At 39.3% G+C, this 17,967-nt stretch overlaps 1 protein-coding gene across 2 annotated transcripts in view; it reads left to right on the forward strand.

Moving 5' to 3' along the window:
* Positions 1 to 17,967, forward strand: part of NELL1 (neural EGFL like 1) — an 820,299-nt gene that overhangs the window by 782,779 nt on the left and 19,553 nt on the right. The gene's annotated exons all lie outside the window — the stretch shown is intronic.

Here is a 17,967-nt window from a genome sequence, read left to right on the forward strand (position 1 = left end):
TTAGGTACAGTAGAGGCAGACAGAAGCAGCATTACTGAGAAGTTTAACAGATTGTCTGTCTGCCTCTTTCTCATATGCTTGTGTATTTTTATAATTCCAGAAGAGCTGTGCACACAAAAATTTGCCAACTGGTATTTGCAGACAGGCATGACAGTGATTACCTAGAGTTGTTGCCATAGGGTACAGGGCACTATGTGTTCAGATGCAGTAGTTTGAGTCAGTGATTCTCAATTATAACAAGAAGTTTTGAGCAATCACTTTTTTTATCTAGACATAGGTATCTGGGTCACCTAGAAATGAGGATTAATGTATAATTAATAAACAATGGCATATGTTAAGAGCAGGAGTTTACATTTTTTGAAAAAGGAGATTCAAACTCCCTTGATCTCCATCTGTCTCCGATAGAGAGGGAGACAAACCATGAGAGACTCCTAACTCTGAGAAACAAAGGGTTGCAGAATGGGAGGAGGGGGATGGGGTAACTGGGTGATGGGCAATGAGGAGGGCACTTGATAGGATGAGCACTGGGTGTTATACTATATGTCGGCAAATTGAATTTAAATTTTAAAAATGTAAAAAAAAAAAAAAAGAAAATTTTATTTTACTCTGTTCCCTCTGCTACTGCACATGGATCGACAAGCCTGCTCAGATCCTTCCCCCATTCTTCACAAACCGTGAACTCTCTTTAGTCCTTTACTTGTATGCTTTTTCCCTGACCATCCCCTGTCCACACTCCAGTTGTCAACATCTTGATGAAGTCCTGCTTCCTAAACCAGTGAATCTCAAATGGGTTTCACAGTAGATTCACCTGAGTAGCTTTTTCAAAATACTTATGATATATGATGGGCCAGCAGCACCCCCTGGAGATTCTGACTCAGTTGACCTCTTATGGGACTTAACCAGAGGTCATTTGTTTTTTTGTTTTTTTTTTAATGTCTCCAAAGAATTAGAAAGAATACTGAATTAACATAGAAAGAAAACTGTCATAGATTTTTCTCCAGCAATAATAATGTAATTAATAATAATAATAACAACAACCTCCTTTTTATGCACCCCATAGCCTTTTATTTGCCACTTCCCTGTGGAACTTGCCAAATCAGGCTTGTCTTCTTCATCAGTCCTTTAGAGCCTACAATACAGTTGAGGCATTTTGATATCCTTTATAGATTTGTGCTGAATTGAATCGTATCAACCAAATGCTTGTCATTGTTGTTTATTGAACAGAATTTTCAGATCCCAGTAAAACTCATTTTGTTGACAAAGGTACACTGACGGATGACACACGGCTATTCTTCTGGAGCATGGCTCCTCGACCTCTATTACTGCTGCCTCCACAGGACTTGGCTTTGGGAGGCAGGTCCCCGGGTCCTGGAGTCTGCCCTCTGATCCCTGGAAACAACCCAACGAGGATTTACTTGTCCGGACAGCTGCTGCAACTGTCATCAACTTGCAAAGCAACATGTAACAGCCAGGAAAGGTTCTGTGGGAGTCTCTTAGGAAGATTTCACTTTTAAATGATAGGTCAGGACTATTTGAAACGCTTTAAGAATGGTGCTGTCACTGCCCGGCGCCTGGTTCTCCTAGGAGTGGAGATAAAGAGAGCTGGGACCTGGAGATGCTCCCAGAGGGGAAAGAGTTACAAAGGCTTGGTGGGTGACAGTGTGACACAGGGGGAGGCAGGTTTCAAGTGCATATAGGCCTTGAATTGGATCTCCACTCAGCCCCTTTCTGGATGAGTGGCATTTGGCCAGATATTTAACCTCTCTAGGCCTTAGTTCCCTAAGCATACAATGATTCAAGGAATACCTGCTGGTGGGATTTTTTATAATATGAGTGTTCTAATATGCAAATATCCTGGCAAGTAGTAGATAATAATAGTCAACATTTAACCTCATTTCACCTCAAATCCCTTACCTGTCAAATGAAGACAGCAACAGTAATACTAATAAGAGCTAACATTTATTGAGAGCTTACTTGGTGCCAGACACTGCTCTAAGCAATGTACCGAAGTGCCATCCTCATAAATTGCTGTGGAGTAATTGCAAAGATTAAATAAGCTAACATGGGGAGAAAAACATTCAGCACTTGCGTATCAAGTGCTCGGTAGCTGTTGGCCATTATCATGAACTGAACGCCCGCACTGTAGGCCAGACCCTGTGCCGGGGAGTTTCAGGCTTCCCCTAATTCATTTCTCACAACCGCCATGGGAGGGAAAGCCTCTTATTATCCCCATGTTAAGGACAAGGAAAATAAGGTCCCAGGATGAAGATAACGTGTTCCAAATTCCACAGCTGAGAAATGATGCTGAGACCACGATGCAGGTCTGTTTGATCCCAAAGCTCCTGCTTTTAATATGTGAACACTGCAGTGTTTCTGGAAAGGAAGAAGCCAGCTATGAGCCTGTGTTTGAAGGAGGTGTTTTAAGCAGGAGTCAAGGAGACAGGACAAAAAGAGAGTGAGAATGAGTGAGATCCAGATGGACAGTTGTTATGTTCTGTCTGAATCGAGAGCCCTGGGGAATTATTTTATGCAGTGGACTCATGGGCTGTGTCTTGGTGTGTAAGGCAGAGGCACACACCAATCTTGGGACGCTCGATGGATTTTCTCTCTTTGCAAACAAAAAAGAGCCTGCTCCCCACCCCCATACAGAAAGTATTTTCAGCTAAACAGCTCTTGATAATATTTAGTGAGATCTCACTGACTTCAAAACTGGTATTTGTTGCCGGAGAACTTCAGAAACTTCAGTTTTGGTTTTCAGCCAAGAAATAGATTCTCTATTATTGAAGAGGCTTCGCAAAGGCAGATGCCACCTGGCCATAGAGCTCTTTAAATTGCTTTATGCTTCTAACTAGAAATGGTATGAAGTATATTGGAGTGTGGTTTGGGGACTCAGAGGACCTCAGTTGCATGCCATGCAACTGACACATGTCACTAAGATGTCTCAGATGGGCAGACCAGTCTTAGCACCTGGGTAGGAGTGTGCACGAAAAAGGACTGGCACAGTCAGGACCCAGAAGGGAGAGCTTAAGAACGTTTGCCAACGTCTAATAGATGTGATATTCCGGGTCTCTGAGAATGGCGTTACAGTGGACTGTAACACACAGTTGCAGATGTTAAATAAGGTGCAGAATGAGTCCCTTCAGACCCTCAGGAAACTTCCTGCTCACCTTTCAAGTCCAACCCACCGACCAACCATGCATGCATACGTACATACCAAGGACTGGAGCTGATCAGCACATAAGATAAATTGAGTATATTCTGGGGACTTCTCAGGGGAGGCAAAAGCACCTCCTCAGTTTTGGTGATAAATACTTTACCAAATGATGGCAGAATAGAGTTCATTGCCCAAACTCAGGTATAAACCCGAGGTTCACTGGTCACCTCAGCCTATCTGGGCTGACACAATAGGCCTAGGTACTGGCTCCACTTTAGTTTAAAACTAAAACGGTACAATTCAGGGAATTTCTCTACCTTGGCCCTGTTTAGTATCTTTTCAGTGACAATGTTCAAATACCTTCCTAATGGCTGCAATCAGCCATAGAGCAGATAAAACAACTATGGCCTTGTGCTTTAAAGCAGTGATTAGTGGATGAGGAATCCAGGGACCTCAATTCTAGTCCACGTGAAGATCATATGGGCAAAAGGGAAAAGGAGGAAAATTAGAAAGCTGCTTAAACAAACAAAAACTCCCTCTATAAGCATATAAGTTTTCTATCCATAAAAATTAGCCTGTGGTGGTCTTAGCACTAAAAGGGGTTGATGCAGAGGATCCACGTCTTAGGGACTATCTCCTTGCATCCAATAAGGACTTTAAAACACCAAGTTGGAGATAAAAATCAATATACAAGGGACACCTGGGTGGCTCAGCAGTTGAGCGTCTGCCTTTGGTTCAGGTCATGATCCCAGAGTCCCGAAATCGAGTCCCACATCAGGCTCCCTGCATGGATCCTGCTTCTTCCTCTGCCTGGGTTTCTGTCTCTGTGTTTCTCTCATGAATAAATAAATAAAATATTTTTAAAAAATCAACATACATAAAACAACCAATAGCATTCGGAAACAGGTTATAATTAACCACAAAATAATATGTTCAATGCTATAAAATAGGTAATTAGGGAAGAGAGTGATCAGAGGGAATCAGAAAACAGTCTTCTCAATCCCAACCACACGGGGATGATTATACTTGAAGGACGGGAAGATTTTGATTATATTATTAGTAGCTAAGATTACTTGATTACTTCATGTTCTAGGCAATTTTCTAAGAGCTTTATGTTCACTAACTCATTTCATCCTCAAAACAACTCCAACAGGTAAATATGGTTATAATCTCTGCATAATAGACAAACTGAGGCACATAGAGGTGTTCAAGGTCACACAGCTATTTATTGGTAGATGTCCTTTTCCAGAAAGTGTTAACATCTTTTCTAAGAACTGTGTCCATGTATTAGTATTTTTGAAATATCAAGCAACAAAATATTCCTTATGGCCTGCTAAAAGTCTTGCTCCACAAATGGTAATGTAAAAGCCATTTTTTATTTATCAAATGCCAACCGTGTGCCATTTGACCCTTCAAAACCCTTGGTGACATGGGTAGCAGATGAGGGGAAATGCATCAAGTAGCACGGCCACGTGTGAGAAATGGCCCATGTTCTTTCTACTCTCTCGATTGCCTCAGCCGGTTGTGAATTAATTGAAGATAACTTATGAAAGGCTTAGATTGAGTCATGATTATTCAGATAATCACACCATCTTCCACTTCATTGTATGCTCACAGATATGCCAAGTCCCTGATTTTTAAATTTAGTCTATTTTATATGTGTGTGCAGAAGACACTGAGATTTTCCTCCATGTTAGTGTATTCCAGGGATCACCATATATCTCAACAAAAGATAGGGAGTATGGTGGCCGTCTGAGACCATAACCTGCTTGCATCAGCATGCTCCTTTGCTGAGAGCTGGCCCCAAGGCTATGGGCACTTATAATTTTGCTATGTGATGTCCAGTTGTAGTCAGGGGGATCAAAAGCTTGTGAGTCAAAATGGCAGGTCTCCCCGAAGAGCTGTAGTGGCACAGATGAACAAGCTGGCTCACACTCTGTTCAGCAGCTGAGGCCTGAGCGCTGCATTGAACTAAGGAGTATGAAAATATAGTAGGCCCTATATTTTTTATGGGGCTCTGGATTTTACCTGGCAAACGGAGACAAATAACAAAGGGATTTTTGACTAATTGAAGCATCCCCGCACCCCCAACAGTTGGCATCAGTGGTTAAAACCCAACTGGGGCAAGACTTCAAGCAGAACATTTAGCAAAGTCTAGATCTAGACACTAATGATGGGATATTTTTCAAAGAAGTGTTTTATTAGCAAATATATTTGGGAAATTCTGAATTATGTATAATTAACCTGGTGTGTTAACTGCAGGACTTGTCAGAGCCTTTGCGTTACATTGTTAGTGTCCTGAATTTATTAGACTTTAAAACCTTTTTTTTTTTTAATAAAATAAATAAACCCTTTTTTTTTTCTCCCAGGCATCTTGTGGATTTGGCACTCTGTAGAATATACTAACTGAAAACTCAAGGATGAAAATAGCCTACTCTAGGAATTTCTAGAAAATGTCATTTATTCAGGATGAGTGAATAATGAACTGCTCAAAAGAGGACTTTTTTTTTTTTCAAGTTCTACAACAAAAGGTTATTGACCACATTACTTGGCCTTGAAGTACCTGTAATTTTTATAATTTTTATACTGATATTGAGTTTTGTTGTAAAGACTTTGTGTCTTTCTTTTTTTACTGTGGTCATTAAACATGTAAATCATTCAACTCTACTGTGCTCTGAGTGATCTCCTACAGGCTTATTGGGGTATTGCTGGTTTGTCCTTAAGCTAAATGGTCCAGTCTTTATATTTTTTGATAAGTGTATTTCTCTTTGGAAAGGATATTTTGTCTGCTTTTCATATTGCTTGCCTAACTTCATGAGTTTTTTTTTTAAATAATGTAGAAGATAAGATTGCTTTCTTTTATAGTGTGGTAAATGAAGACTTGGTAATGTGATGTCTGGGGCCATAACAGCTCAAAAGCAGTAGGTAGACTGCTTACCGTGAGTAAGGTGCTTCCTTAGACTGTGGGGATTTAAAGAGGACTTGGAGGACAATTCTGCAGTGCATGAGTAGGCCCCGTGGGAGTTCTGGGAAGAAGAAACAAGCAGGGATGGGAGCTGCGAGGACGGCCTGGGTGGGGGTAGAGCCTCACCTGGGCTGATAGAGGAGGAGTCGCCGTTAGGAAGAAGGCTGCTGGGTCTCCCTAACTGTGCTTTGCAGTGCAGTTGTGGTTTCCTTGAAGTCCTCTCTGTCATTGCGAACTTGGCCTTTTTTTTGTGGTTTTTTTTGTTTTTTTTGTTTGTTTGTTTTGAAAGATCAAGTAACAATAGAGGCTCTTTGATTTCCTCCTGCACAGGATCTCGAAGCTTGCAACATGCAGAAACTTTTCTTAAGTTTGAAATGGCTTGGTTTGTTGTGTTGTCATTATTGTTGCTGTTTTACTTCCTGAACAGTTGACAGTACCAACTGGGTGACAACAAAATGAGCGTGGTATTCCTAAAACAGAGTTTCCTAACATTACTGTCTGTGAACTCAATTCTGTGTAGCTTAGGGCAGTGGTTCTAGAAGCTTGATCAGCACCATCAGCATCACCTGGGAAGTCACTGGAAAGGAAAACACTCTACCCTCCCCACCCCCCAAACCTACTGAGTCAGCAAATCTGGAGATTGTGCTGGTGATCTATGTTTTAATGAGCCTCATTTAGGTGATTGTGATGCCCACTCATGTTTGAGAATTGCTGCCTTGGAGGTTTCATTGGAAGCCTTCAGAGGCTCTGGAATGCCATTAAACTGAAAGCAGCTTCATGTATATGTGGTTATATGCATCTTTTGGAGGAAGTGGAACCACAGATTTCACTGGGGTCTCAGATCTGACCCCAACAATGTAAAAACCACCATTGAAATACCAGGATCCAGCTTTGGTGTTTCCAGTTACCAGCTTGATTTAGCTTTTTGATGTTTTTCACCTGAGGATCTGCAGTGTGATCTCTGGCAATGTTCACCTGCCTTTCTCGGTGTCTGAGCACTTTATGGTATTGAATTACTTACAGGTGTCAGCTTCCTGCCTCTTTTTTTTTTAAGATTTATTTATTTATTTATTTATTTATTCATTCATTCATTTATTCATTCATTCGAGACACAGAGAGAGAGGCAGAGACACAGGCAGAGGGAGAAGCAGGCTCCATACAGGGAGCCTGATGTGGGACTCGATCCCGGAACTGCGGGATCATGCCCCAAGCCAAAGGCAGACGCACAACCACTGAGCCACCCAGGCGCCCCAGCTTTCTGCCTCTTAAAACTCAGTGGAAACAAGTGTTTCATTATAGAAATTTCTGTCTTGAAAGTCTTAGAGCCAAAGATCATGTCTATGCAGCAATTCAGAGATCAGCATCTACAACTTCTTTGAAGTAAATCTTGAATTGTTTGTTTTAGTTTGAGGTTACTCGTGCTGCTGGGAAATGTTTACCTCTGGGTTTATGAGCAGAGAATTTTAAATGATTGTACTCAAACCAAACAAAGCACTGTCAACATAAAAATCATCACTCACTTGTTGGGTGAGCATTTGTTGAGAGGGTCTGATCTGTGCTAGTCCATGTGCTAAGTCTTAGGCACACATTCCTGGTAGGAATATCCTTCCAGTCTGAAATGGAGAAAGAGGAGGGGGCTAGAATTGGGGGAGATTGAGTTGTGGTTAGATATACAGTAAATAAAAATAAGACTCTAAGGAAAAATTTTACTAACTTCTTCTTGGGGCATGTGGGGATGGCAATGTACATAGGAATCTTTCACAGAAATTATGATTTTTTTTTCATTGGGTCTACAGGATTAGAAGGGTTTCTTTTCCAGGAAAATAGATATTAAGGTAGGATTCCAAGCAGGAACAGCAGTTGGATTGGAGCAGTCTTGAAAGAGATCTAAATGTGTCCAAGGGTTGGTGAAATTTCCAGGGCAGATAAAGTAGTTCATATCGTATGAGTGTGTTATGGGTAGGGAGCAACAAGAAGGGAGCCCTGTAAATGGAAGTGCAAACCAGATTACAAAGGGTCTTATGTTCTAAGGTAAGGAGGTAAAAGTTGTGAATCTTATTTCATAATATCAGTGTCTCAATGTTGAATATTTATTTGTGGAAATTGCTATATAGGGTTAGCTACATATAGCCAACCCTATATATATAGGCGTTGGCTGAAACAGTAAGTTTTTTTGGCAGCCTTGAGCCTTCCCATGCAGGAACTTAAGGGGGCTTGAGCCATGATCTTAGGGATGTGGTCTTGCATGTAGAAGCTCTTCTAGTGTTTGTTCAAATGTTTTGACGTGGTGGGATAGGGTAGACAAAATCATTTGTGCTGAGACTCTGCAGTGTTTATGCCAAGGTTGAGGACTCATCAAGCGGAGGGCTCAGAGGAGCCTGACCAGAGTTTGCTCCAAGAAAGAATCTTTGTCAGTGGCCTCCTTTGCTTTTCCTTAGAAACCAACCTAGTTAAAGTCTTTATAGTTTTACCTCCCTTGGAGTAAAAAAACACAGAAAGAAAAAAAATTCAAAATAAACAGAACTTGTCTCCTAAAAGCCTAGAGCAGTGGACTGAAGTCTTCTATTCCTTGCATTTTCCCTTGACTCCACAAATACCTTCTAGATCTTTCCAGAGCATATACTCTCAAAATAGAAGACAGCCCCAGATCTATTTTTACTAATTTAGTTGATTAAATATGAAGAGTGGAAGAAGATCCAAGAGAAGAGAACATCTAAGAAAAGACACCGTAAGATGACATTAAGATTTATTTATAGCTTGTTTAGTTCTCTCAATAGATAAGGCACAATTGTCCAAATTATTATCCTTCATCAATGCCCTAACTCTATTTTCCACTGGAAAAATGTTTGGGGAAGAACTTTGACAAGTTTCTTGAAGTTAGGGACCCAAATACAGAGTGGTTGAAGGAGACAAATAATAGGCATGGAAGGTCTCTGAATTCTTAAGGGCTGTATATTATAATCTGACCCTCTTGTTTTTTAGATCGAGATCTGGTTTTAGATTTGTACACTGAGAATTTTTTTTTGACCTTTGATTTCTATGTAAGTTGGAGGATATTTCTAGAAGTAAATGAAATTACTTTGTAAACTCTCTGTGCCTAAGACCATCTGTTGGCTTAGAAGAGAGAAGAAATTATTTCTCATCTGACAACTTGTTTAAAAGAATGATTTGTCAAGATAGTTAGTTTTGGTTTTCATCCCACCTGGATTCCCCATGTATATTTGCCACCAGGGACTACATTTTCATTTTCCAAGGCTTCAATGCAGGTAGAAAAACTATATCTCTCTCTTCATTATTTTCTCTCTGTGATACCTGCTTGTAAACACTCATTGAGAGAGACAAGAGATGTTTCAATAAATATTGACTCTGGAAAAAAACTGTTTAATTCAAAAAAATCTCTTTGTCATTCTGAAGCTGGGTTCTTCCACTCTCCTCTATCCTGTTCTCCATCTAGTATCATTTATATTTTAACACTGGAATTACAAACTCAGTCCTACAAAGGTAAAAAGTATTCATACAAACTGGAAATGGACAAGCCTTTAGAAAAAATCTTATACAATTCCTATACTTTACCAAAGAGAAAACGGAAGTCCCTAAAGGACAAGGAGCCAACTCAACCAGATTCAAAATTAACACATGTGCATGCAACTCATAGCAGGAAAAAGACACTATAAAGTTGCTGTGGGAGACACAAAGATAAATAAGACCAGAATATTCCTTCTGAGTGAATGAATAAGGAAGATAGAAATGTACGTTCGCAGCTCTGCATGTGAGGTAACATAAGGAGATTAAAAAATTAAAGTGCAAGAGGGTAATTCTTTTCAGTTGAGGGTGAAGCTTTATTATACAATAAAATGAATATAACAACAGCAGGTATGTGGCCCAGTGTTAAACATTTAGCAACTTGTAAAAACATAACAGTTCTACTCAGGGATGCAGACGCAGCTCTAACATAACCCACCATCTCACCTATAAGCAGATATATAAAAACATAAATCTAGGGTTGTTGGCATCAAAACTGTAGCTTCTCTGTGCAGTAAAATTCCCTTTGGATAGTAAGTTTTTCAATATAGATTTTTTATTTTCTCCACTGGTCAGAATTATATGATTTTTTTTTATTTTATTTATTTATTTATTTATTTATTTATTTATTTATTTATTTATTTATTTATTATTTATTTGAAAGAGAGCACCACATGCATCCACAATCAGGGGGAGAGGCAGAGGGCAAGGGAGAACCAGACTTCCTGCTGAGCAGAGAAGCTCTACTGTGTCTAGATTCTAGGACCTGGGCAGACACTTAACTGACTAGGCCACCCAGGAGACACCAAATCATATTGATTTTAAACAGATTTAGACACTCGTTAAAGAGGCATGAGTTATTCATGGCAGAAAGTAAACCATAAAGTCATTCTGCTTTTATTCTCCTCTTGTTTTCTTATCTAGATGAGTTGTTTTCTCCATCTGCAGAACACCTAAATTTGTGCAGCCTATCAAGTTGATCTGTGTCCAGGGCAAGTCCATGGAGTGTCAAGAAACTATATTCTTTTAATATTATTTTTTTAAAGATTTTATTTATTCATGAGCGAGAGAGAGAGAGAGAGAGGCAGAGGGAGAAGCAGGCTCCATGCAGGGAGCCCGATGTGGGACTCGATCCTGGGTCTCCAGGATCACACCCTGGGCTGAGGGCGGCGCTAAACCGCTGGGTAACTGGGGCTGCCCCCTTTTAATATTATTCACTTAGCCTTAACACCAGATTTACTGATTAGGGCTTAGAGAGAGAGCTTAGCATGTTAGCATTTCTGGGTTTGTTTGGCCAATGTACTGTTCAAGTCCATGAGAATTTGTGTGAGAATTTAGATTTCAAGTGCAAATCTGTGGTAAACAGATGAAGATGTCAGCTTAAATCCACACTGGTGGTGTGGATTTGAGTATATCCTGAAAAAATGGGACAGGGGAACCCATGAGATGAGATGAATACTATGAGAGAAAAAAATATAGAAACAGTAAGAACAACAATAACAGCTAATAATTTTTGAGAAATCACTACATGATAAGCATTGTATTCCATGCTTACTGAAATTATCAGGTTATCCCAGGAAGTATTTTCTTTCCCACATTTTTCAATTTCGGACCGAGGTTCGACGATGTGAAGTAAATTTACCAAAGTCATACAAACAATAGGTGTAGGGATGGGACTGGGGCTCAGGTGACTCATTTGTCCCCATTTTCCTAGAACTTTCCTGGTGGTAGCATTGAAAGTCCCCGATCTCAGGGACTCCCTCAGTCCCAGGGAAACTGGAAGAACCGGTCACATTAACTGGCACCCACAGCTGCTGGATTCCAAAGCTTAGGCTTTTAGTTGGTATGTTCTACTGCTTCCACTGAGGAGAAAGAGAGCCAAGGACCAGAGGTGGAACCTTAGGAAATGTTAATAACTTCAAAAATTGAGTAAGTCTACAAAGTCCTTACTTGTAGGACCATGACTCTACTCTTTTCCTATTTTATCCCCAGTCTCTTGCACTATGTCTAGGACAGAGTAGATGCTCAATAAACATATGTGTACTTAGTAAATTGATGATTGGTGATTAGCAATTGGGTGAATGAAGAGGTAAAAGGATGAATAGGGCAGTATCATATCCCACCAGGGTCAAGAAGAGAACGCTTAGACTGAAATGACAAATATTATAACAAATATTGATTGAAGGAGGATGGTTTTGTAAACGAAGGGTCATGAGAAACTTCAGGATTTAGACTTTGAAGAGAGGGTTCTGTGGAAGTTTGCAAATATTTAGGAGAGGAGGAAGAAGCGTAAATGGAGGTGTCTGCTAGTGGTAGATACTGGAGAAATAAGACCTGGCTCCGGGAAATAGGTAAGGAAAGGGTGAGCCCAAACAAGCTGTTTTCTTTTTCTCTTTCCTTTGCTTAAAAATAGGGTCTACTCAATCAAAAGAAAAGGGGAAGACCCACTGATGAGTAATAAAAATTACACACTGAGCAGTAAGAGAAACATTATAGGAAAGGGTTTCTTCTGACTCAAGACTGAGTGGAGGCTGGAATAAAGAAGAGCTGACCCTGGAAGGACGTTGGAACTTCTTCCTAAGAGATACATCATAGCATCTCAAATAGACTAAGCCACCACTCACTTTTCTTTTAGTCTTTACCTTTTCAGGCTGAACACCTCATGTTTCATTAAAGTGAGATGAGTTTAAGTCCCAGATGATGGATCTCTTTCTGATGGGTCCTGTGTGTGTCAACCCCATCTTTAATAGTCTGTGTTCTAAAGGGAACATGGTATCCAAGTACAGGATGACTAGCATGCCCTAGAACATGGCTATCACCTCTCTTGTTCTGGACCTGAAACTTTCTGTGCAGGTTACAATTTCATTTGCCTTGTATTTTGCAAGCTACTTCAGACCTCAGATTTCTTATTTCTTTCATTTATTTTGCTGATGTGCAGTGTGCATATTTTTCCCTGTAAGTTTCTCCGTGTCACTGTAAAAAGCAATATTGCTTTAGCTGTGGGAGAGGCATCTGCACCCTATCTTGTCTATCATTAATAAACCCCCAAGCTCTGTTCTCATTTCCAAACAACTAATGTCTGGTAATGATTTCCAAGTCAGAACACACACAGCTGGATATTCAAACCCCAGGTTAAATTTTGTTTTCTGACACATCACCTGTTTTGAGTTTGGAAGTAAGACTAGATGTGTTATGAAAGTTATTCAAGAAAGTGGAATATGGGGTAATGAAAAAATTCCCTCCTTTGACCTAACTGCTACCAAACCCCTGACAAAAATGTTTACCTTGATCTCTGAAATCAACCTGCAGAACTTTTAGCTCCTGAGGCAGGTACCACCATTACAGCTGTTATGCTATTAAAATTTCCGCAGAGCCATTTTTCTCGAAGGATAGGAAAATTGTTTGAGGCTAGGTTGGGATTGGTTTGATTGCTGCTGATATAAACATTTCTGGATTGTGTTTTCTTACATGCCCAAATAACCTAAGAACCTCAAATTAAAGAACAAAGCAGATTGACTAGGCCCAACCAGACTTTTTTTAAAGCAAAATTGAGTACAATAATAACAGCTTTCAGAAATTGTGAGAATGTCAATGCAAGAAAATTAGTTCTAATGTAAGCTCAGCCATAGAATTTTATTGCGGAAATTCTCATCTGAGCATGGAGCATTTAAATAATGAATTTACAAGGAGAAACACAAGGAAATCACAGAAAGCCATTACTTACAATAAGAAAAAGCAAGTACGCTTTAATGATTATAGATTTGAGTGTGGGATATTTTGCCTGATTTTTGTTTCATTGCCTCTTTGTCAATGGAGGCCTGTCAGATGATTTGGGTGAGTATCTTGGGTGAATGTCTTTGTGTTTCCTCAGCAGAGAACAACAGTTGCAATATGTAAATAGGGTGCCTCTTCCCTCTGGATGCCTTGGGATATGTATAATAGATTAAGTTGGCTTTGTGCAGAGCAAACAGGTCTGTATTACCAAGAATATGAATGATGTCGGTTTCCATAATTGCTAACATCTGGCTTTCCATAAATCTGTTAAATTGCATGGAAGCAGAATTAGATTTCTGTGTCATAAGTAAAGCAATCACATGGAACTCTGTAGGCAATATGGTTCTATGTTCAACTGTGAAATCCTTTCATTTGGGAGCAGCAATAGCAAATCCAGGTTTAGTCCCCTGTTTTAATTGCACACACTAGGTATGTTCATCTTTATGCTCAGGTGTCTTAATTCATGAGGGGAAAACACTGCCAAAATGCTTGCAACTTTGTAAATGAAAAAATAGTCAAATGTTAAAAAAGCAGATTATAGTTGGCCATAAACTGCCAATTTAGAGATGATTTTAGAGAAGACCGTACGTTAAAGATTCTTTTGTCGCTACTGGTTGGAATCTTGAAAGTACTCTTCTTTCTGAAGTGCTTTGTTAATGGGCCTTCTCTGTCCTTGTTCTCAAGCATTTCACAGGAAGCTAGAATAGAGAGGGAGGAAGGAAGGTTGCCTTCCTATTTTAGTGTAGTTACTATTTTGCTATATTTCTTGTACTTTGAACCAGTCTTATGGGCTTTTCCAGATGAAAACTCAATGATACAATGTGTTCTCGGAAGGGGAAGGTTGCAGTTGTGTCTTATGCTTACTGAATACCCACGAGACCAAATTTTAGTAAAATAGACTTTATAATAATAATGGTTTATAAACTTCCTGGATTTAAGTAAGTTAAATCAACACATTGTTACAACCACGGTGCATTCTGTTGGCACTGAGAAGAGAAAAAGAAAAAAAGATTTAGTCCTCACTCTCAATGAGGTCGCTATCTATCTATGGAGATGCATATATTAAATATGTAACTCCTAAGAAATAAATGCCTGGGTAGCATTGTGGATAAAGTACCGAGTCGATAGTGACTGTTTTGCAGAATGAAAAATGATGATACTTGATTTTGAAGACTGCACAGGAATGAAGACAACAGAGGAAGTTAAATGCTTACCTTATCAATTAATTAATTTGTGTGCAACCCCTTCCATACAGGCTAAGAAAAAATAGAGTAGGTATGGAATACTCTAGAAAAGGCATATGCACGGCACACACAGAGGAAACAACATGGACTGTTTGTGGATAAGCCATTGCTTTTGAACAGAAAAGGGAGGAGATAAAAGCTAACAATTGAAATGTTAGATCGGGGCTTATATGATAGGTTAGGAATTTAGATCTTCTATTATAGATGTCATAGAACCACTGACAGGTGGTAAGCAGAAGAGTGACATGGACAAATTTGCTTTTTAGAACGCCACTCCCCTGTGAAAGGTATTTAGAGCAATGATTCTCATCTGGCTGAACAGAGCCCAGATGTCTGGATCCTACTTTACACTAATTAAATCAGTCTTTAGTGGTGGTGAGCCTGGGCAGTAATTTTTAAGGTTCCTCAATTATTTCTGTTGAGTCCACAATCAAAAATCAGAGGATTAGAGTGAGAAATGGTTGGAGTCAGGGAGACTGAATAGGAGGCTAATGCAATAGTTGGGAACAAGTATGAAGAGATAGGCTAATATAGAGTTCAGGGAAATCTGAATTTTATTTCTTATGATTACATGTGTGATGAGCCATCAGTTTATCAATTTACGCTCTATCTCCTAGATATCCAAACTAGATTGTAAATATGATGAGAGAAGTGTAAGACCAAATATTTTGTCATTTTAAGCAAAAACCGAGGAATAAGAATAATGCAAACATATCATTTTAATATTTTTCCAAGATAGGATGTACTACCAACATTGTCACTGTACTGGGAGTTCAAGGAGATGAATGTTTGCTATAAACATTCTTTAAGTCAAGAAACAAATATTTGAATCTTATGTACAGTTTTATTTGAAAAGACCATAAATTAGAGTGCCTGGGTGGCTCAGTCAGTTAAGTACCTGACTCTTAATTTTGGCTCAGGTCATGTTTTCAGGGGCATGAGACTGAGCCCCATGCCGGGCTCCATGCTGAGCTTGTGGAGGCTGCTTAAGATTCTTCCTCTCCCTCACCCTCTGCCACCCCCTCCCCCTCCGACTCCCCTCCTCCTCCATCTCCGCCATGCCCCCTGCCTCCCTCATTCCCCCTTCGCGTGTGCATGCACATGTTCTTAAATAAATAAATAAATAAATAAATAAATAAATAAATAAATAACAATGGATTAGTTGGTTATGATTTTAAAAAGGAGATAAATAAGTGTCAGGCTAAATAATGTGACCAAAGACCTACAGAGATGTGTAAAATGCCTTTTACATAGTAAGCACTCAATTAATTGGAAGAGCATGGTTTTAAACAGGGATCACCTGATTCCCACATTCAATGCTACCTTTAACTGGGAAGAGTTAGAGGAAAAAGACTGGGGAGATGAGGAAGGTTTCTAGGTAGGAGCACCATATGATCAAATATGTTGAGAATAGCAGGGGCCCCGTGAGGAACAGTGGGAACAGTGAAGACATAACTGAAGTCAGATTATAGTTAATTTGGAATCTAGGTATTATAATCTGGGTTCATTTCCACGGTTTTCAAAAGAGAAATCATTAAATGTCTTGACTGAGACTACATTTGATGGGACAAACACAAAAAATAAATCTTGGAATAAGTTAGCTTCCAGAAATATTGCATGAACTCTGTAACATTTTCTACTTTGTACCTCTGTTGTGAATCCAGAAACAGTGCGTGCAGTTAGTAAGGGAAGATAGGTCATTTATTTCTCATTATTTTTAAGTTACAATAGTTTCAAAATTCTAGCAAATTTTGAGTAATTATATCATTCACAGGATTTCAACTAAAGAGGATCCATATAAGATCTTATCCTTGAAAATGAGTTGCGATATCTAGAGGGTAAATAGTTGAAAGCAGATAAAACCACACAACATTCTTGTATTCTGATTTTAGAGACCTTGAGTTGGCACAGAAAAAAAAACAAAAAAAACTCTAGTGTATGTGTTAGGCCCAGGGTACATCCCTTGCTCTAACATGGTAGTAGAAGTATGACCATTTATTCATCTCTGTGCCTCACTTTCATCTTTTGTAAATGAGAATAACTATTTCCATCTTGCAGTTACACAGCATAACTCATGGGGAAGCTTTGAAAAACTTTGAAACAATATGTAAGTACAGATACTAGCAATAAAATTGATATTATGCCTTTAAACACTTTATTGCTTTGAGTATTTTAAAAGAAAATGCCACTTACATTTTTTCTTTAAGCTTGTAACCCTTAACCAAATACCTACAACATTGTACATATTTAACATGAAATTTAGATGTAGAGTAAGTTAATTTATACTGTTCTTATTCTAACTTACTATAGGAGTTAAACCTCCCAATCATGGGGCTCCTGGGTGGTGCAGTTGGTTGAGTGTCTGACTCTTGGTTTCAGGTTGGGTCATCATCTTGGGGTCATGGGATGGAACCCTGTGACAGCTTCCATGCTCGCATAGAGTCTGCTTGGGATTCTCTCCCCTCTTTGTCTCTGCCCCTCCCCCCTGTTTCTCTCTCGCTCAAATAAATATTATTAAAAAAAACCCTCCAATCAGAGGTCTACCAGTAGTTATCTACACATACTTCTGTGTTCCTTCTTATTACTCACCTTCAGAAGGAGACAGTGTCTTACATGTCATCGTCAACATTTGTAATACCTAGTGTGCAAAAAAACCTTGTGCATAGAAGACTTGGTAAAAATTTATTGGCATAATGTTATCATCTGAAGGATAGTTGAAGGACATGGTGGTAAATTAATCAGTGGAGCACAAGACTCAGACAAATGACCAATATCTTTAAATAGAGTAAAGATTGTCATAAGTAAGAAAAATCAAGTAGACTTTTCTGGAGTGCTCTCAGAGCTAGCACCAATAAGTAGAAGTTACCAGAAAAATATTTCATTTCCATTTAAGGAAGACATTTCTTAAAGAGTTATTCAGTGATAGAATTGACTGCCTTTTGAGGTAATAGATGGCCCGCTTAGAAAAGGCTCCAACCAGGACTGGACAGCTATGAGTTTGAGATGTTGTTAAGGTCAGTCTAGCTTTGAACATCAGGGTAGGCTGACTGGATTTATGCTTTCCTTCCATATTTAGCTATCATTCAAAACCAGCAAAATATATGTGTCTTCCATCAACATGAATGCCATGCCTGCAATAGCCCAAAGATGGGTTTTGTTTTGTTCTGTTTTTTTTTGTGAGAAAAAAAATGCTTTTGGCCATTAGTATGGAGAGGATTTGATTAGGCAAGGCACCCACCAAGAATAATTTCCTCTTCTTTCACCCTTGGCCTAAGGATCTTGAGGCAGTCTAATTGGTTCAGGGTTGT

The sequence above is a fragment of the Canis lupus genome, chromosome 21 (assembly GCF_003254725.2).
Source record: "Canis lupus dingo isolate Sandy chromosome 21, ASM325472v2, whole genome shotgun sequence".
Lineage (NCBI taxonomy): Eukaryota > Metazoa > Chordata > Mammalia > Carnivora > Canidae > Canis > Canis lupus.